Consider the following 23,338-nt stretch of genomic DNA (forward strand, 5'->3'; position numbering starts at 1 on the left):
AAAAGGAGTTGGGGATGTGAACATTGGATCAGCTGAAAATCCTAAGATGGTGAAATTATTAAAGGCATTGCCCCCACAGGTAAGAGCAAAGTATATCAGTTTGTTATCCCCTTTTACTGATGTATTTTCTTGGGATTATTCAGATTTGAAGGCATATGACACGAGCATAATTCAGCATGTCATCCCAATCAAGCCAAATCAAAATCCTTTTCATCAGAAGCTAAGAAGAATAAATCCAAAGTTGCTGCCCTCAATCAAGAAGGAAGTCAATTGGTTGTATAAATCTGGTATCATAGTCCCCATATGATTTTTAGATTGGATTTCAAACTTGGTGCCTATCCGCAAGAAAACAGGTGAGATCCGATTATGCAATGATTTTAGAAATCCGAACAAAGTTTCCTTGAAAGACAACTATCCATTGCCCAAGATGGATCACATACTTCAGAGAGTAGTTGGAGCATCCCGGATGTCACTACTCGATGGTTATTCGGGCTATAACCAAATTTTGGTCCATGAGGATGATAGAGACAAAACAGCGTTCACCACTCCGTGGGGAACTTTTCATTATGCAAAGATGCCTTTTGGATTGAAAAATGTTGGTGCAACCTTTCAATGGGCGATGGATATAGCATTTGCTAATGAAAAAGATGTCTTTTTGGTTGTTTATCTTGATGACTTAACAATTTTCTCTAATTCAGATGAAGATCACCTCTATCATTTGAAGATTGTTTTTTAGCAGTGTCGGAAGTATGGTATCTCTCTCAATCCAAAGAAAAGTTTATTTGCCATGGATGAAGGCAAGCTTCTCAGGCATATCATCTCAAAGGAGCGCATCCGCATCGATCCAGCTCAAGTGGAGGCTATTCAAAATATTGATTTCCCACGGACTAAGAAAGAAATCCAATCCTTCAATGGTAAGATAAATTTCTTACGTCGCTTTGTGCCCAATCTTGCAGAACACTTAAGAGAAATCACAAACATGCTAAAAAATGATAGTGCAGTAAGGTGGACCGAGGAAGCAGTTAACTCCTTTAATTTGGTGAAATTAGCTCTTTCTTTAGCTCTGGTTTTGATCAGCCCAGACTATACTCAGGATTTCATTTTGTTTTCATTTGCCTCAGATCATACTATGGCAGCGGTCTTGATGCAGAAGAGAGACCAGCTCGAGAAACCAATTGCATTCTTCAGCAGAACCATAAGGGATGCAGCATTGAAGTATAATATTATTGAAAAATAGGCCCTTGCATTGGTAAAGGCATTGAAATATTTTCGGGTTTATATTTTGCATTCTCACATCCTTGCTTATGTCCCTAATGTTGTTGTTAAGGATGTCATAGTGCAAACAGATCCAGAGGGAAGAAGAGGAAAAAGGATTACTGCCTTGTTGGAGTATGACGTGGAAATCAAACTGAAAAATCTCATTAAAGGATAAGGGCTGGCTAAACTAATGGCTGAGGCAAATCTGCACACCTTGGAAATTAATATAATTGCTGCTATGTCCGAGGAAGATGAAGAGAATCTGCCCACTCAGGTATAAAAAATTTTCCTTCTTTCTCCTTGGTATTCGGACATTGTTTATGTACTCCAAAATTTTTCATCACCTCCCCGAATGGCTAAGAACAAAAGTAGGACACTGAAATTGAAAGCCGCAAATTTTTGTATCATGAATGGTGCACTCTATTGGAAAGATCCCGGTGGTGTCCTACTAAATTGTTTAGTAGAAGAAGAGGCAAAACAAGTTATGGAAGATTTTCACAAGGGAGATTGTGGAGGCCATCTTTTCTAGAAAACAACAGCCAATAAAATATTGAGAGCGGGGTATTATTGGCCAAGTCTATTTGCTGATGTGTACAAAACAGTGGCCAGCTGCCACGAATGTCAAATTTTTCAAGGTAAGAGGAAGTTGCAGCCTTTACCACTCAAGCCTATTGAAGTAAGCGCTCCATTTCAGCAGTGGGGTTTGGATTTTATTGGTGAGATTCATCCTTCTTCTTCAGCACAGCATAAGTGGATCCTCACAGTGATGGATTATTTCACCAAATGTATTGAGGCAATTCCTACAAGGCGGGCTACCGATTCGGTAATTATCTCATTTCTTGAAAACAACATTTTGTCTCGTTTTGGTTGTCCAAATAAGCTGATCACTGACAATGAAGCGGCCTTTAAATCGAAAAGAACGATTGACTTTTGTCATAAGTATCAAATCACTTTGGGGCATTCGGCTACCTATTACCCACAAGGCAATGGATTGGCGGAATCCTCAAATAAATCTCTTGTCAACATTATCAAAAAGATGCTGGAAACTAACAAGAAGAGTTGGCATAAAAAGCTGGTCAATGCACTTTGGGCAGACAGGGTAAGTCAAAATAAATCTATCATCATGTCTCCTTTTGAGCTTGTGTACGGTGTGGACACAGTCTTCCCAACCTCTTTGGCAATCCCGGTGGTTAAACTGTTGCAAGAAGCTAGCAACGAAGATGATAGTTTGCAGCGGAGGATCAATCAAATGATACATTTGCAGCAAACAAGAGAGGAGGTATTTCAGAACACTTCCAAGCTGCAGGAAAGAATTAAGAGGATATATGACCGAAAAGCAAAGGCGGATAGGTTTGAAATCAGAGACATAGTGCTGAAATGGGATGCAAGGAATGAAGAGAAAGGTAAGCTCGACAAATTTGAAAATCTTTGGAAAGGACTGTACAAGATTGTTGCACATCGGGGCCAAAATGCTTTCCTTTTTCAAGATCTGAATGGAGAATACTATCCTGGTGGGCTAGTCAATGGTTAGCTCCTCAAATGGTATCATGTGTGAACTGTTTTCTGCTGTCCTACTCATCAGTGTACATACCGGTTTGTTTAAATTCCATTGCAAGTGTGAATTGTTTTCATTCTTCAGTTTGAGGCCCGAGGTGAAGGCTATAAAACTCGGGTTTGATTTCATTTTTGATTTGGTTTGTTAGAGTCAAGTCTTTCGGTCAATTTCAGTCTTGAAAATGAGTCAAATTGAGTCACATTCAGTCTTGAAATTGAGTCTTTAACTCAAGCGTTCAGTTTTGTTTTGTCGAAGTTATTGACTCCATAGCCCAATGGATGAAGGCACTGCCTGCTTTCCCAGAGATCTGTAGTTCTTTGCACCTCCAAGGAGCTACCATCCCCATTGGAGCCAATGTTAGTTTCGGTATCTTCATCCCTCCGTCAAAGATCCAATCCTCTTGTTGCATTGCATATTAGGTGTCCCGCTCAATCAGCTGCATTCCAATAGGCGCTTGGATCATCCGACGGTAGTGGCTTTCCTACAATTTCTGTCATGTTATCTACCTGTTGGCTCATGTTTGTTCATTACAAAGCATATACAGTCATCTTTTGTCTTAGAGATTGCAAGGATTTTTGCTTTAGGGTTACATTGTCATTTAGGTCTAGGGTTTCATTAGACCTAAATTACAGGCCTACCCTCTTGCCATATCTTGTTTCCAACATCAGTACTGTTATAAATTTTCTGAGAAGGTTGCTAGTATTCAGTTTCATCATGAGTTGGCTCGTTTGTTTGTGCTGCATTTACATGATGGTCAAGCCACTCTAGCTGGTGTCACTTTCACATTAACACCAGAATCCATTTCATTAGCAACCTGTATTCCCAACATTGGAGAGCAATGGAACAAGAGGTATCAAATTGACCGGCAGCATTATGAACCATACATCAAACCTGGGTATTTGAGACAACTCAGCAGAGTATTTCCTTTCTGGTACCTCAAAGATGCTTATGCTCCTTTGATGAAATTGATCATGAGGTATTTCAATTGTGAGGGCCGGTTTTCATGTTTATATGCTTATCATATTAGGCTGCTGATGCATTTTACTAGGGTAAGGATGATCAACATCCCTTACTTCATGTGCCGAAACATAGAGAAGATGACCACCCTAGTGTAGCACAAGACTCCTCAGCAACAGTTCAACAGTATTTACCATTTTGCACTCATTAAAATTGTGGTCATTTATCAGCTTGGCTTACAGGGCATTACTTGGGAGGATTTCATCTCTCTTGAGTTTTTCATAGCTCCTTAGGGACCTTCAGAGGCTTGCCTGAGAAAGGTGGACCTTCTTATCAGCATGAGGGTCACGAGACACAGACCGCTAACATGTCGGTGTTCATCACTTATCAGAAGGGAACTAGACTGTTGTTTGCAACAGCAAAGCGAGTGTTATCTCCACCCAGGGTGGAAGGGGCCTCGCTTCTGTCATCAGCACAACAGGTTCAAGACAAAGGCAAGAGGCCACTATAGGAGGAAGGACCATCAAGTGAGCGTGAGACTGATTTCATTCTCATTGAGGGTGATGATATTGATATGGGCTTGCAAAGCACAAATCTCAAGGAAATCATTCAAGAGCAACAAGCGAACATTGATGCCTTGTCCATCAACTTGGATAGAGCCCAATGGAAAATATAGTACTTGGAGAAAAGGAATAAGCAGCTTGAAGACCAGCAATTGATTATGGAGTTGCAAAACATTCGGGAGAATCGCCAAGCTGCCCAAAGGAGGAGGGTGAAGTTCACTTCACTTGAGCAGGAGGTTAATGCCGATAGGGAGTCATGGCTTGAAAGAGCCAATATCCACTTGGATAGGAAGCTAGAAAAGGACATCAATGAGAAGAACATACTTAGAAACCTGTCATATCATTACTTGTCGAGGAACATGGTGTGCCAAGCTAGAATCAAGAGTTTAAAGGCAAAGTTAAAGAGAGCATCAAGGAGGCCAAAAGAGCATAAAGGACTTTAGATATTGGCTGAGGCTTCCTTGGCCCAAAAAAATGTTTGATGGAGAAGACTCAACCCAAATTTCAAAAAATTTGGAGCACTTTTTGTATTTTTGAAATTTTTGGCACAAAAAACAAGATTTTCTGCCCTATGCGTCGCACCACATGGCGCTCGCTTTTTCCAGGAGCCTCCAAAGCACAAAAACTCAGCATTTTTGGATTTGGCATGAAAAAATATGCTTGTCTACCAATGACCCAGAAATTTGGATAGGTTTGGAGCCCTCAAAAAGGTCAAAAACACTCAAAAAATGACCTCACTGCCCCTATTTTGACACACAGGAAGCAGTGTTGGGAGAACTAGCTTTTGAAGGGGCAAATGGAGGAAAAATTGAAAAATTCCACTTGAGTTGGAAAGTAGACAGGGACACCTTTCCAAAAAGCATATGGGGAGCTAATTTGGACATCGGGAAGGCCTCCAAAAATGGGTCCAAACAGGCGCTACACATAGAGAGTCAGGCACGGTGCATAGAGGAAAAATTGCCTGTTTGACCAAGTATTGCTCTGTTTTTCACCCAGCTTTGGCCAGTTTGACTTTTTCACTTTCTTAATGGAAAATTTTTGATGTAATTTAATGTACATTGATGGATCATGATGTAAATATGTTAAATTTTCACTTGTAGAGGTAGATTCATCAGTTTAAAAGTTGTTTGAAACTGAATGAATCAGTTCCCTTGTTTTTAGAGGCATGATGTTCTGTTGCCTGATTTCTAGTTCTCAGTTTAGAATTAGTTGAAACATCTCCTAAACATATGAGATCGACCCCTAGAGGCAAGGATGAGCTATGGTTTGTCTATATTATGTTGTTTTTCAGTCATTATCATGGTTGGACTTTTGAGAAAGCTTTGAGCTTCATTGTACATTCATATCAGCATTTTGGCTAAGGAATTGAGACCAGGATTTGCAGCACTCTTTGGGATCCATATGGAAATTTGTCTTGGTACTGTGCTTTTCTTTGTAATTGTGAATTTTCTTATATGTCATGTATGCCATTCTCTATCTTGTTTCTTCTTAACTAAACAAACAAGAGTGTAAGTAGAATCCATTGAAATTGCAGTGCTCTACTTGAGGTTTTCTTTAGTTTCTTGATGTTTTCAGCTGTTTGGGGAGGATCCATGATTGCTCTTGCCCTCTTCAACACCTCACCTATCTATTCCTTATCATTCAATTTTAAGTGCCAGAAACAATTGCCTACCTTTCCCCATTGAGATCTCTACAAGACTGAGCCTCAATCCCCGCACCCAAAACCTGCCTTTCCATCTGAGCCAACAAAAACATCATTTTATTAAATCAAATTCTCTTGCACTTATACCTAGCCTAAGATCAGTATTTCTATCAGTCATCTCAAGCCCTCATTGATCATTATTTGCTGAGATTGACCCTTAAGAGAGCCCTCTCCTGACCTGGTAGGGCTAGCTACCAGGTTGAGCATGGTTTGATGTTGGCCCTAGATCCTACCTTTTCAGCCTGAGGTAAATCTAGGCACTAACAGGGAGAATGTACATGCATAGTTGACATACGAAACTTCCCCAATTCTAGATGTGTAGGGGAATCAGAGGCTTGTTGATCATGAAAAGAAGTGGCATAAGACCATGCATAATGTACTTGAGGAGGAATTATCATAGGGTGTACTGCGTTATGAGAAATAGTAGGCCAATGTGAAAAGTCAAATGTGGGATTGACTGGGTTGGTTTCCCAACCATCATTCTGTATTGGTTGTTTCTGAGATGCGTGAGGTTCTGGAGTTTCCATTATGCTTGGATGTGAGATAGGTGCATTTTGTGAAGCATGTGTGGTAGGAGGAGGGTGAGGAGGACCTCTGAGGTATAAGTGACATGTCTGGATCAATTGGTTGAACTCTTTAGAGTTTGCATTGAAGTGTATAGAAAATATGATTCTTTTGTTATTGTTTTCCTTCCATGATACATTGGTTCTCCTGGCTTGCCCCCTTCTATTTCCAAAGAACATATGATAAAGAAACTCATAGTGTATTGTGATCCAGAAAATTTTTCATGCAGTTATTAATTTCGCAAGCATAAGTATATAATAACCAAAATAAGGAATGTTTAAAATCATGTCTCGTATAAATGTTGGAGTTTTTTTCATACACACACAAGGGAAGATATATAACATGGGGAATGGAACTAGACATGCATGCATCTAGAACAAGTGTTATGAATAGTAAGTTGATACAATTAATATGACAAGAGAAATGACATATTTTTGTTCCCATGAAAACTATTTACTAAAACATTCACAAAACAATGTGCAGAGTCAAGTGAATGATGTTGTAGTGTGCTAATAAATGCAATCAATTCTAAAGTGTTTCCCATTGTTTATGTTTCCAATCAAAGCATGGTTGGTATATGTATATATGAAACATAATTTGCAGTAGAAAAAACAAAGATATGACTTGGGTGAATTGAGGGCTAAGCATTACATTTTTTCCCAAACTGATTTGTAAGCTATAGATAAATTTCATAAATTGCCCAACATTTCATTTTGAGTGTGATTATGGAAATATCTAAAGGTCGGGGAAGTTATCTCAACATAATAGGCATCAAATATTAAGTATGGAGCGTGAATATTCTTGTTGTGCACAAATGTCAATTTTTGGCTTCTCTAGGCAATGATTTTCTAAAATTAATTCAACACATGTGGAACCATATGAGGATGGAGGTAAGTTGACCCCATAAAACTTAAGGCCATAAGAAACCAAAAAGACCCTTTTTAAAATTGCATTATGGGTTGACATGGAATTCAACTTGGTATTGGTGTCGCATAGCCTAGTCTCATTGAATGGCACCGATTGAAAAGGCATGCAACTTAGTATTGCAATGTACGGAGAGACAATATATTAGATGGGGGGTTGTCCTATGCCCATGGAATTTACACCGTGATTTTTATTACCACGACCAAGATTAATAAATTTTGCATGAGTCAAAAAATGAGAAAGACCACTTTCAAGTTTGGATTGGTGATATGAAGATACCCTAAGGGTGTCATTGGGCACAACGTACCAAGTCATGTTGTATAAAAATGAAAATTCCCCATGATGGGAAACCACCCTAGTTCATAAAACTTGCACTCTTATTTATACAACTAAGAACTATATGCATTAGGTGTGATTGAGCCAAACACAAGGTAGCAAAAGACCCTTTTAAATCATGCACAATGGGATATCCATTTAGCAAGAGGTAATGCAACGATGGGAGAGCACGAGTTGCTAGTGTTGTGAAACCAAATATAGTGTCGCAAATGTTGCTTACCCCATCTCTATAAAATGCAATGTTGGCCCAACAGCCGACCATCTCAGCATTGTGTTGTGTCATGGCCAAGGGGTTGACATAGGTCAAAGAAAAAACTACAAATTAGTTAACCCCCTTCCAATTTTGTTTGAAGTTTTGTAAAAGAGCATACTATCCAATTAGCAGAATGAAAATGGCATGTCATATCATACATCAAGGTGCAGGGTATTGGGCCATGCCCTTGGGTTTGTGACGTTAACTAGATGACCAGAGTTGTATCCAAAAAAATTGGGGTCATAGTGTGGCCACCTTTATTGCATGCACAACTTCTTTTGAGGCTAAATGAGGGCATTGAGAAAGGATTACAAAACATAGGTGACTTTGAGACCAAAGTTGGGCAGCATGCAAAGGAGGGTGAATATGCCATTTGAGGAATTTAGAAAAAAAACACTTCTTCTCGTGTCTTCATTTTAGTAAAAAAGCAAGGAGAGGGTGAATATGCCATTTGAGGAATTTAGAAAAAAACACTTCTTCTCGTGTCTTCTTTTAGTAAAAAAGAAAGGAATAATGAAAGGAAAAACATGAATGGGCTTAAGTCCTACCATAAAGTTTGACAGACCAAACAATCCAAGATTTTCAAAAGAATCACCAACAATGGGAGATGAGACCAAATAGTGCTCATACATGTGGCCAATATGTTTTATCTGCCTTAGAATCTGTTGCCATCATTTCCCTTTGTTCGTTGTGAGCACTAGACAAGGTTTCCAGAGATCCTTTGACCTTGATTTCTCCTCAAGAGAAAAAGCATATGCCAACTACCCACTCTGCAAATCACGATGTGCTCCTCGAGGCACAACGAAATTAACTCAAGTCACGTCTCACCAACTATTAAATTTTTTATGGTTTTACTCATAAATTCATCAAAGGAGTGGCGTACATTTACAATTTATGGCCATTTGTATAATATTTGCTCAACATGTCTCATGTTCACACTATGGACTCTATAAGATTTGTTTGGCATGCATGGCATAAATTCCTCTGACAACATAGCTTGAACCCATTTAACAATTTTTGAACCTATGTCATAAAAACATTGGTGGGGGCACATCAACTATAGTGACATGTCCTAGATATAACTTATAAGCATTTAGTGCCACACGGAAGCTACGAATAGCTCACCACAATATAGCTTGCACTATCGACATGACTGTACATGTGCTGATAGTGCTTGCAGGTCCATGTTAAATGGTTTGAATGAAAATGTCATTTCCCTCACGTTATTTCAACTTTTCATATGGTTTAATATTTTAAATGGAAAACATTTACCGCCATGCCATCCCAATATTATGGATTAAGCAACTTTATGTTAGGAGAGCTTGCAGGAGTGTATGACTTTTAATAAACTTTATAATGACCTAATCATCGTGTGCTTTTCTCATATGGCATGGTTAGTATACTTAATGTATATATATATATATATATACTCTGGATCAAATGATTGCATGTTTAAGCTTTTATTTCCGCAATCTTTGTGTTCAAAAATATTTTTTTATTGTGAAACATATTTGCTCAATGAGGGAGGTATTTCTAGTTCTTTTTATGCCAATTGATTATGGAATTGTGATATAGGTGTGCCCATGAAGATTCTATATATGTCAATTGCTTTAATATACCAATCTGTTAGTATAATTAAAAGCTTTTGAACCATGTATAAAATGTAAATACAAGCATGCATAACAATGGATAACTCGACGTAACACCATGTATTGATATGAAAATGTGAACTACAAAATGATGTCATGTAAATACTCCTTATTTCTTCAAGGGACCCCAACTACTGAGGCTTTAAAATTTTAGTTGATTTAGCAGAATGATTTTAAAGCCCTTTTAGGAAGAGTCATCATGAAGAAGTGCAATGGCATGCACAATTTTTTTGAAAATAGCTCAACACATGATGACTTCAGAGGGAGGGTCGTATTTACAGGCCATAACTCAAAATTTTTGGGATTATTTGGTAATAATGCTTGGAGTAGTGAGAGAGGATAGGAAATTTTTCATGAGGGAGAGGAAACATGGGATGCAAGAAAATATGATCAAGCATCACCTGTTATGTTTTTATGTAGAAAAAGTGATGAGGAAATGCCAAATTTAGTAGCATCATCTTCTTGCACACCAATAGATAATCTCTATGTTCTCCTACTCTATGACAGATTTAGCTGATAAGAATTTGTTCGTACAAAACTTACAAAATTAGCAGTTTCTGACAATCTTATAAAAATGGCCCAGATTCAAGGGGGGAACAACATTGTACTCAATGATAACTGGTGAAAAATAAAAGGTAAGCGACAAAAAGTGAAAGAAACCAAATAATGTAGAAAGGAAAATAAAAAAAATAACCACAGAAAATTCAAAAGAAAGAAAAACAATATGTACAAGAAATATCATGAAACAAATATTACATCCTTTGTCTGTCTTAATATAGGGCTTGAGGTGTGACCCATTGGTAGTATAGGGAAAGAGGTGATCATTATCACCTTTAAGAATATAAGAATTACTTCCAACTATGGTTGCAATTGTGAAGGGGCCTATCCATAATTTTGTAATATTGAATGCTTCCCTTTTTTCTATGTTAGCAAAGTCCCATAATAAAAAATTATATCCAACTTGAAAGCTAACACTTTTAGATTTTTTATTGAAATATTTTTTGACAGTTTTTTGTATGCGCTTCAAATTATTAAGCGAATAATTCCTCTATTCTTCCAAAGCCAACAGAGAATGGACTCTTTGTGGAATGTCAGTAGGGTTCAACTCTTCTTCCTATAATACTAAACATAGAGAACTTAATTTGAGTTCAACCAACATGATAACTTCTTGACCATAAACAAGTTGAAACAAAGATAATTGAGTGCTAGATTTAGTAGTGGTTATTTCTGCCCACATAACATAATTTAGAAGAGAATGGCAATTTCTTGGCTCATCATTAATTATTTTCCTGAGGATTTTGATTAGATTTTTGTTATTTTTCTCAACATTTCCATCACATTGTGGATAATAAGTGGAAGAAGTAGACTGTTTAATTCAATATTTCACACAAAATTGAGTGAACTTGGCAGAGATAAAGGCTGGCCCATGATCTGAAACTATTTCAACGGTAAACCAAATTTGGAAAATATACTATTTTTGAGAAATTCAATAACCTATTCATCCCTGACATTTTTAAAAGGAATTTCTTTCATCCACTTTGTAAAGTAATTGGTAGCAGTTAGAATGAAAATATTCCCCATAGATGAAGGTGGGTTGATAGGGCTAGTAAAATTTAATCCCCATTTAGAGAAAGGTAAATCTAGTATGACATGTTGCAAATACAATGTATAAATGTTTTCTCTTCCAACAACCTTCTAGCACTCCTCAAAACTTCAAAAAAACTTATAGTTGTCCCTAAATACATATGGCTAGTGGAAACCAACGCTGAAAATTTTATGTTTTTTTGGATTTGGTAGCAAAATGACCGCTAATGTGGATATTAGAAAAAGTGGATTTATGAAATACTTGTGGTATTCTATTAGTACCTTATCATCTACACAATGTAAAAGGAGCTCATTAAAATACTTGTGAAAAAAATAGAGTATTAAAAGTTTGTTATTTGGAGGCTTCAAGTTGCAATCTTCTCCATTGAGGCTTGTCTAAGTCATCAAGGCACCTTTCTTTTTGCAAATAAAAAATGATATCTCTATACCAAGCTGGATGATCTGTTAGGTCAATCTGATGATCAGTAATCAAGAACAAGGTAGACAAGGAATCATCTTTGTCATTTCCTCCATTTGTATTGAGAATTTGGGCCAAATGGAGAGCAAGATCATGCCCCTTAATAGTCTTAGTTGTAATGATTGCTAAAACATGTTCCTATATTTTTTTTAATCTGACGTGCCAACCTCCTAGAAAGTAACATCTGAGAACTAAAAAAATTCACATTGGCTAATGGTATTCTTGCCTCTATGTGCCTGCTAAGAATTTAGTGGTGAATTTTTTTTATAGTTTTAACTAATGCGTAAGTATGCTTTTCAATTAATGAATATTTGAATTCATCATCTGATAAGCTTTGACTCATGAAAGTTATAGGGTGTTCTTCACCTCAATCATTTTTCTGCAGCAAAATACCTGAAATAGCTTCTTCTGTAGCATTAGTATATATAATGAGATCTTTGGCGAAATCTGGTTTTTCCAAAACAGGAGTTGAAGTTGTGGCTTCCTTAATATCCATAAAATATTTTTGGGTTACATCACCCCATTGGATAGATATATCATACTTAAGAATATTGTGAATGGGATTGACTATTTTGGTGAAATCACAGATAAATCCTCGAACAAAATTGATTATGCCCATGAAATATTTAATCTCTTTCTTGCATTTGGGGGTTAGAAAATTCTTAATTTCTTCAATTCTTTTTGTGTCAATGCTGACTCTAGTTTCAGAAGCAATATGTCGATGAATGTTTCCTGTGGAAACACCAAAAATAGATTTCATAGGATTTAAATACATTTCATATTCTCTGCACCTTTGAAATACTTGTCTGATATGATCAAAGAGGTATTTTTGACACTTCGAATAAACTTTTAAATCATCAATATAAACTTGGATTATTTTCCCAATGAGATCATCGAAATCTATTTGAATAGCTATCTGGAATGTGGCACCCTTCGGTAATAAGCCTGAAGGGCATACATTCATAAGCAAAGGTGCCCCACCGTGTATTGAATGTGGTTTTGTACTTATTTATCTTCTTGAAGCATATTTGGTTGTAACCAGAGAAACCATCAAGAAGGGATGTCCTTTGAGACCCTACAACTTGTTGTAAAATTAAATCCATGTTGGGAAGTAGGAAATTATCCTTCACGCTTGCTTTATTTAAAGGGTGATAATCCACACATAAACAAATGTCACCATTTTGTTGTTGAACAAGGACTAAATTAGCCACCCACTCTAAGTATTTAATGGGGAAAATTATATGATCGGCCAACATATTCTCAAGATTCTTTCTAATTGTGGCCTTAAGAGTAGGATTAATTGGTCTCTGCCTTTCCTTGATGGGCTTAGCATCTTCCTTAATAGAATGGTGTGTTGAATTATGTCAGGATCAAAACCATGTAAATCCTTGTACAACCACACAAAGACATTTCTAAACTCACAAAAATGTTCCAAGAACCTTTTATTTTCTTCTTCTGAACATTGGGATCCAATTTGTAAAAATTGTGGTTCCTTAGTAGTCCCAAAATTCGCAGATAGAGTTTCTCCTATTTTTCTTTTCGACACATCCTTATGTCTCTCTTCATTTATAGACACGTTAGTAGGCAAAACATAATTTTCAATGGGAGAAATCCTTTTAGGGTGCTTATTGTTCTTAAGTGAATTAATTTCTTATGAGGGGGCTATCCTTGGAAAAATGAGCAAATGCTCTCATAGTCTGAGAATACCTTCCACTCCTCTTCATTGTTTGGTAAATGAGGCCGATATAATGATTGTGAAATTAAATTGAGCCTCTCATACAGAAGTTGTCTTTAGGGGCTATCAACATATGCATCGAAGTGATCAGATAAGGCATCTAATTCCCTACGAACATTGGTAATGTTGAAAGAAACCAATTCAAAACATTTTTCCTATGCAACTTGAGTATATCACTTGATTAACTTATTAGAAGGAGAATGGATCTCTTTTATTAGATTCAAAATAAGTTGATATTCACCAAAAGTGGTTAAGTGTTTACAACCAAAATTGAGGGCTTGTTAAATACCTAAAAGTAAAGCTTTGAACTCAACAATGTTATTTGTATAGTTGAATTCAAGTCTAAAGGAAAATTGGTGTATCTTACCAAGAGGAGTATACAACATGACTCTAGAACCATTCCTTCATTTGAGGAGGCACCATCGAAGTGAAAATACGAAATTTTATCTTCTTGATTGACAAGGGAAGGTGTGACACCCCTGGTATAGTTCTACTGATTTTTGTAATGTAATGATGTAATGGCATGAAGTGTGGGACCACAGATCCATGATTGAAGAGGGAAGAAGAAATATAAACCAAGTGGGGTTAGTTAGCACCTTCAATTAATTTTATGGTGCAAATATTGAGAAAAATAAGAGGAAGATTCCAAGAGAAATATGAAGAGACCCCTCAGGAAATGATAAAAAGGGAAATGCACAAAAATGTGGAGTTGGACCTCTTCTTGGTGAAGCTCATGAGTAAAGCTGGAATGAGTTATGAGATGAGGGAATGAGATTCCTTGAAAGAGATAATTGTGACCAGAAGAGAAAGACAATGAAATGGAAATATGGTGGGTGCTTGTTGTGTGTTGATAAACCACTTATTGAGTGCTTAACATAGCTAATAAACCATCGAGGGTGCTTGCTAGGGTCGATAAACCACATGCAAAAAGGTGCTTGGTGTGGGATGATAAACCACTCATTGAGTGCTTGACACAACTGATAAACCACCCAAGGTGTTTTCTATGGGTTCATAAACCACTCCTAGAGTGCTTGACCCAGTTGATAAACCACCCATTACTATGAATTTTTTTGTGCTTGACTAGCTGACAAACCACCCATTGTCATATGTATGTCATATCCTCTTTGTATCTAAAGATTGTTTCATGTTGAGGTTGCTGAAGTAAAATTTCCCCTTAGATCATGGATTTGGCTCGGGGGTGATTGTTGTAAGTAATTTTGGCTATAGTAGGTCTATGTTTGGGTGGAAAATTGAAGTCCCACCTTTAGTTTTCCCTATTTTTGAATTGTACATGAAATGCTCTAAGTTGAGAGTTATGGAAATAAAAAAGTTATATGTGAATGTATGTAAATTTGAATAATGTTGCATGAAAGTATGATGTTGGTGCATGGATGTTATAGACATTTTTTGGCACTGCAACCCCAATCATAAATGTCCATAAACTAAGGGCTCCTAAGTCCCTAAAGGTGTTGTTCCAACCCCTAAAAGAACAAGGTCAACTGATTACATCATCTCCCAGAAGTTCTCCATGAAAAACTACTCAAAACTGGTCAAAACTGGATCATTTCACTTGCTCCATGGCCAGGGTGTGATGCATCTCACCTTGTACACACGGGAAGTGCATTGCATTTCAAAAATCCCTTCTATGGGGTGCGATGGACAAGAAAAGACAAGTGGCGGAGACAGTTTGCGAGGTGGATGATCATGGAATCTTCCAGAAACTTCTCCTGTGATACTTGCCTCTCAGAATCGCCCAAGGATGAGTAAGAGATCAATGAGATCTCCAAGTGGAATCAAGAACTATCAGAGAGAAGACACTAATCAAAAACCCAAAGCTGACTCACACCTCTGCAAATATCTATATATATATCTCTCATCCCAAAGATCCAGAAGGTTGGAGGCTGGAATTTTGCATCTTGTAAGGAATTATTGTTGGTTTCTTGAGGCAACATCATAGTGTTGGGTGATCTAAGATTTTCATGAGGTTAAGAAGGGCTTACTTGCTGAGAGGATGATGCTGGGTCAGAACAATTGGTTGTAACTCTCTTGGCTCTTTCTTGATTATCAATAAAGCTATTCAAGTTTCCCTCCATACTCTTGTGTGATTTATGTTTTATGCATTTGTATGGTCAATTTACATCTGATCCTAAATTGTTTATGATAATAGATCTATGTTCTCGTATAGTGTTATGTTGCTTTGATTCTACAGGTACTCTGTGAAGCTGGGTATACAAGAAAGCAAGTAGCAAAGGACTATCAGAAGAGAGAGGAATAGAACAAAGAACCAAGCGTAGGACAGAGGTTGGTCTCTTTTATTCTTCTCTCATCTATCTTTCATAAAGGAAAACGAAAGTAGTTTTAATTTGTTTATTTCTAAGGTAGCTACCAGCCTTAGTGGAATTAGCAGTTCTGCATAGACACTATTCCCGGTAACAAAATGGCGACTCCACTGGGGAGCGAGTAGATTGTTTTTTCATCTACATTTGTTTACTTTATAAACTTACAGACGGAGCCTGAAGTCAAGCCAGCTAGCCTTCGAACTGCATTTTCTATGCAAGTGCAAAGTAGATCAACGCTGCTTCAGTCAATCTCCGGGTTTTATTTATGAATTAAACAATTGATTTACAAGCTCTCTAATTTCCCTTGTGGTGGCTCTAGTAACCTCCTTAGATCTACCCCTGTGATTGACTGACTGATTACCACTTGCTCGGCCAAAATCCCTGAACTGAACTGCAAACTGTGACCCGGAACCCAATCAAAGTCTCGTCCCTGGTCCAGCGCACTGTCTGTTCTGTGAACCTCAAATTCAGTGCACTTCCTGAGTGTAGTAGGTGTGTTGCATTTCAGTTTCACTGTGTTACAGGTGCGCTGATTAGACAAGGCCTTGTTCCTGAATTTTGGTTTTTGTGTTCACTCTTTTCAGATCTATTCAGAAGTTTTGCTGCCTGTAGTCAGTACACCTCTGTTTGAAACCCCTTTCCTTGTTGTTATTCTGCCTCCATTGTGCAAAGAACTGTAAATTTTTTTATATATTTTTTGAGTCATTTTTAGTTCTCCTTTACAAAGAAGTAGCGTAATTGTATTGTCGTTTCTTAATTTGAAAGTGTCACAAGTGTTGTTTTCAGTCATAGAAGAGAACCTGATTGTTCTTGATAGTCGATTACCCTATTACTCTTGTATTTGATCTGAATTGGTAGTTTTTCTAGTGTCGAAAGCAAGTTTTCATTTCCAAATCGCAAAGTGTTGTCATTGTCTTCATTTTGATTTTGAAAAGAAACTTGTTAGTAATTGTCGCTTTGAAAAATGATTCAGATTTGCGCATTAGCTTTCTTTTTTTCATTCACATATTAAGAAGGCTGAAAACAAATACATGCATGTGCATTTGCATTTAGACTGTTTGATTGGTTTGATTTAGGACAGTGCATATAGTGTGTGCTCTTTGCTCTTTGTTGAAAGAATATTGTCTCTCTTTCCTTAGTAGCTAGGATTTTCATTGCACAAAGAAGATAAAACGACTGTTTATCATCTTAGATTTCATTTTAGGAATTGTACATCTACATCACGCGGTGAACCTGAAAGGAAAATTTCTTAAGAAATATCAACTATAAAATAAATTTAGAGAATCTAACAATGCTTTGGAACCTAACGCACAACATCTATAAGTCTAGGCTAGAGACGTATTCCGGCTTCGTAAAGCCTGGTAACTGTTGTTTTCACTGTTGGTTGGGTGATTCCTCCACTTTGAGACGATAAGTGCCAATACGGACTTGTGCTCCCATGTACCGTCGAGTATATTTTTGGAGACCACAATAGGCTTAATCCTTTATCCATAGGAAGCCGTGTCTGCCGCCCTATCGCAATGCACTGAACACAACATTCGGGAAGATTGACTGCCATACCATAAAAAGTATGCTGCAGTTTTGCGATTGGTTTGGTAATCCCTCTACCTATATTTCCAGAGCAGTCCCTTTCGTTCCTTTTCAGACTCCTTAACGGAAAAGGTCCATCTGAGCACTTGTCACTTCAGGCTCATTAAAAATCGAAGGCAACTAGAGTCATCTTTTGTTTTTTCTCGACTCTTAAAAATTGAAAAAACAAGTTGTGTCAAAGTGTCTAAAATTTATTTTAATCGGAATAACATCATTGTTCCCTCGTTGGTCTTAGAAGTTAGTCTCCCTTCATCGCAAGTTCTTGTAGAATCGCTAGGAAATCTTTTGGATAGACTAGATATGTCTGAAAAACCGTCGACATCCAGGACTGTGTCATCTGATGTAGCAGCGGCAGAGCCTCCTACTGCTACTCCAACAATGTTCGCCGGTATACCATTTGTCCCGGCAAGTTATCAACAACAAGTCGGAGTCCAATCAGGGACTGTTTCGACGACATGGTCAGTTCCTATTTCTTCATCCGGATTATCATCTGGTATTTCTTATGTTGAAACTCAACAAATTGATCCAATGTGTCTTCAAAGGCCAATCTACCCTTTAAGTACTGGATTGCCACCATATGGAGGGTAGTATGCCTTTTCATTGTTCCTTCCCGGAGAACAACCATATGAGAGTTTACAACAAAGTTCAAGTCAAACTGGAATTACATCCAGCGGTTGGGTACCAATACTACCTCAGCAACGAAGGGTTGTATATTCAATGCAACCAGTCCACCCTATGTCAAATATTCCCACTATACCTGCTTTGGTGACTGCATCGCAAGTACAAGCGCTACCTGTTGTATGTCAACCCCAAGTTTCTTGGGTTGCAATACAACAGCCTCTTGTCTCAACGACTCAGTCACAACCTCAGGTTAGTGTCTCCTTATCTGGAGCGACTCAGGCTCAAACAAGTACTATGACTCCTCATCTTGGTCAATCATCCAGTATTGGGCAACAACAAATGGTCCAACAACCATGGCTGATTCAATCTCAACAACCGCCATTCCAACAATCATATCAAGGACCTGAGCAACAAGTCTTTGTAAGTAATGGGCAACCGCATTTCCAAAGCGGTTATCAACAACCATATTATAATGGTTATGCCCATCAACCTTATCAAATTTACCAGCATCAAATACATTATGCTGGTATGCAAAGACCCACTGCTCAGGCGATTCCATATTATCCTGGGTATGCTTCACCTAACCTGAATCAACAGTTACCCTTTGTAGCAACTCTAGAATTACCAGATCTAAACCGGCTGACGAATGATCCAATTGCTTATGCCCCTTGGTGGCCGGCGATTCCGCATAGACTTCCATCAGATATTCCTAAATTTAATGGAAATCCGGGTGAAGACCCGTCGAATCGTGTGATGACCTTTGTGGTGTTCATCTAACACTCTAAACGATGATTCGATTAGGCTTCGCCTTTTTCAACGAACCTTAACTGGTCCAGCAGCAAAATGGTATATCAAATTGCCCAGAGCTTCGTTTGACAACTTCAGCACCCTAGCCACAACCTTTTTAACCCATTTTTAGTTACTAATAAGGTACAAAACAGGAACAGAGCTTCTTACCAATTTCAAACAGACAACGGCCACTCACATATCTGATCATATTCATGAGTGGCGACGTCGTCACAGAATGGTAAAAACACATGTTCCTGATCAGCTATTAGCTGAATGGTTTATTAAGTCATTATTACCTTCTATCATAGAAGATGTGGCAAAGGGAGGAGTTGTCACTGAAGAGCAAGTTATTGCTCGTGCACAATATCTAGACTTGATCTATACTCAGTTTGGCACGCTGTACGATAAAATACCTGATGCTCCTAGACCGGAATTTTCCGTTCCTCCCCCTCCTAAATCAAACAAAGACTCTCATGCCGGTGATGGCATGATAGGTACGACAAGCACGAAATCGACAAAGGCTACATCTAAGAAAACCCATAAGATTTCTGATCAAAATGCAAATGAAGAACTTCTCGCCTCGGAGGTAAATGCCGTGTCGACCGACAAGGGCAAACAACTGAAACAACCAAGGGGCAAGAAGAAAAAGAAAGGGAGAAAAAAGAAGCAGGATGAGTCATCTCCTGAAAAACCTTCTGCAAACCCTTCTGGGCAAAGGAAACCCCCTGCGGGGTGTCAAATATGCGATGAGGATCATCGGATGAGAGATTGTCCACATAAAGTTGAAGTTAAGAAACTCTTTAAGAGTTCAAAAACCTCAGCAGTATTGACTAATCCGTTTCCAAACCCGGGAACTAGACTGGTTGCTAATCAAAATACTTCCCAATCCTAAGTGCTTATGTTGTCTATCTCAAAGCAGAAAAATGATGCTTTGACAAGGAATAAAGATTACGGGAATCCACAGCTGTCAAATAACAAGGCTAATAAACAACCTAGTAGTTCGACAACAACTTTGACCGAATTTGTGCCACCCATCATTTCTGAACCAATGATAAAGTCGCCAAAGGGAGTAGTACACCAATCGACATTTAATCCTCGTGCAAAAGTAGCACAAAATTATAATATAGTAGAGGACCTGGCCCAATCGCTGTCTGCTATGTCGACACTTGAGGTACCGCATGCCTCTCCCAAAAGCAGGATCTATTATCAGTAATAGGTGGGATTGACCCAACGGATTCCAATCTTGTATCCTTTAATCATAAAGGATGTGACCCTCAGTTACCAGCTCAACTAGCTTTCCTTATTCAAGTGAAAGCCCTCAACATAACTGTTCATCGAACAATTATTGATGAGGGGGCATCTACATGTATTATGTCGATGAGTTGCTGGAAAAATTTAGGCTCACTACCCTTGTCACGATCGTCAACAATGTTAAAAGCATTTGATGGACGATCATACACTCCATATGGGATTTTAAGTAACTTGCAAGTTGAACTAGGGGGAAAAACAGTAGAAATTGATGTTGAAGTAATCGACGGAAACCTTGATTACAACATCCTACTGGGAAGGCCCTGGATATATGCCATGGTCGCAGTTGTGTCGACCTACTTCAGGAAGATTGCATTTCCCTTTCAAGGAGAAATTAAAATCGTCGACCAACAAACATTTCTCCCCAACAGTTCACAAGTTACGGGAAGCATTCCAATGATCCATGGAAGCAATCATTCACTTCAAAATATCGGAGTAGGTCTCCTAAAAGACCCTGCCTTAATGGGTACTTTTTCCCTACCGCCTCCGAGTAATCTAGCGGAAGTGGCCATAGTGGAAACCCGCAATATGAAATATTCTATATCTAATGGATTCAGAAGATTCCTAAACATTTTGTCAGCATGGATCATCGCCATATTAGAAATATTGTAGCAATCAATTTTCTTGGCCTGGGGGGCAAACCCAAATCAATGCTCATCGAGTGTTTAGATAGATAGGTCTAAGGAATATGGTACCTCTTTAGATCCTTGGTCGCATGTACATTCTACAGAAAAAGGAATCATTCAATCAATGATGTTAGGGGAGGCACCATGGGAAGATTACCACCATCGTTCCCATCTCCCAGATTACAACGAAGATTATTCCAATGACCTTAATCATCCTTCAGTTTTTGATTTTCTATCAAATACTGTAAATACGGTGGATTTCGACTCATTAAAAAAAGAAACGACTCCTATTCCAAATTGAGTCTTTGATTACGATATCGTAAAATCAAAGTCGAGTCTTTCGAAGATCTCGAATGTAAACCTTCATTCCAACCACCAAGATGAATGCAATGAATCTTGGGGGGCATGCACCTCGATTTGCGTTATTACGCTGGGGGCATGCAAACTTATCATGAGCAGTGTTACTGCAAGGTTCAAGCTCATTAAAAAATAAACCTGCCACGAGCAGTGATACCGCAGGGTTCAAGCTCGTTAAAAAATAAACCCGCCTCGAGCAGTTTTAACGCGGAATTCAAGCTCGTTAAAAAAGAAACATAAGCAATGAACAAGTGTTTCCCCAAGTGTTTAAGCTCATTAAAAAATGAACCATTTTTCTGGTAAATAACCATCCTGAATGTATTACTTCAGCCTTTGAAGCCTTGGTCGTGTTCTCATCATCACCTCGGCTCTGTATTGGCCAATCATTCAACTCCACTTGATTGTTTACCCTTTTGAAGAACAGCTGCGAAGAGTGATCCTATTAGTCATTCTTGTGACACTGTCGTGATTGGAAGATTCCAAACCTTACCTGGAATCAGCTGCTACCCGAATCTATCACTCGTTCCTCAAAAAACGAGTTTCCTTTAAGCTCTTTTCAACTGACTTGTAAAATATGAAAAGATTGCTGAGCCATTGGCCTCTCCAGCTCGTTAAAGGGACCGGAAGTGCTATCCCTCCTTTAGATTTTAATCTTTTTGGACCTAAGGGATTATTACACAAAACTATCGAGCGCTTGTTTAGTTCGGCTCGTTAAAATTACCGAAAACTCATCCCTTTTGTATTATTTTATACCTTTTCGGACTTAAGGGATTAGATGACGAAAAGGGATTTTTTTGAGTTTCCTTTACGTCCTTTTCAGACTCTCTAAAATTGAAAATGATCGAGTTATCTTTGTCGTTAAACTCGTTAAAACCAAATAGCGACAAACTTGTCCATAATAGACAAGAACGAGTTTCACTATCGCTAGGCTCGTTAAAACATAGTGATGGGTTTGCCCGAAGGGAAAATTATAGAACAAGCATATGTTATCCTCCTCAAGCTTGACAAAAATAAAAAGGTACTGGTCAGCAATGACTGGGGAAAAATTGGGAAGAAAACTCGAAGAAACTTTGTTGGTAGCAAGTCGCTCTTGAACATGACACTTTCACTCCGCATCCAAGTCGGGTTGGGTTGTTCCATTCACTGGTCACATCACCATGGTTCCATCACACCATCCACATTTGGGGTAATGCTACCAATCCATCATGTCAGTGTTGCCGATATGTTCAAGAGAAGTTGCTCAGAGAATTCACCTGTGTCTCACCCACTACAATACATTTACGCTCCATTCTTTCATGACCGCCACCCTGAACCTTATATCATCATATCGTTTTCACCTCCATTAAAATCATTTGCTCCATTCCGTGTCATTGATGTGGGATTCACTAAGGCCCTCCTATGATGGATCTCTTATTGTCGACATCAGCTCATTATCCAAGAAGTCGATCTAGGAACAACCCTTTCAGTACTTTGAAGCTTGCATGCCTCAATGGCAAGTTTCTCACTTCCAGCAACAGGTTTACATCAATGGCCTTCGACCGAAATATTTTGTGTGGTGTTCGACGCCAAGTCCTTTATTCACACAATGTGAATTGTACTGTAGTACCTTGAGGGTCATCATCATTATTGGTGATTCCTCTCGCGCCTGTTAACGGCTTACATCATTGGCTGGTAATCAGGCGATGTCTTTCCATGTTCGACTCCAGAACATCTCTCACATGGATCGACTTGTACTTTGAGTGAAGATCGAACGAGATTGAAGACCCCGGATCTAGTTTCATCCATCTGGGCTGCAATATATATTCAGGAAAATAAAAGCATCAAATGTACATCATTGCTGCACAGATAATCATCCAATCTAAGGGATGATGGCTCTACCAGAATCATTAGTCTACACTCAGACGATTGTCTGTCTCATGTACATGAAAAATGAATTTATAAAAGTTGAGCATGGAAATGCCTGCCTCAGCTAGATCATGAAAATATTATGAAGATAATGTATTGTATTGTATCTTATTACAGGTCTCCTTCTAGCTTGAAAAAACTTCGGATCCTCATGATAAAGCATTTCACCCGACATCAAAAGATTAACGACCTCATGCTTTACGGGGCAACTGTTATAGAAATTTTTAGGCACTGCAACCCCAATCA

This window comes from Pinus tabuliformis, chromosome 3_2 (assembly GCF_031772625.1).
Source record: "Pinus tabuliformis cultivar Carrire ecotype Pingquan chromosome 3_2, CPIR1, whole genome shotgun sequence".
NCBI lineage: Eukaryota > Viridiplantae > Streptophyta > Pinopsida > Pinales > Pinaceae > Pinus > Pinus tabuliformis.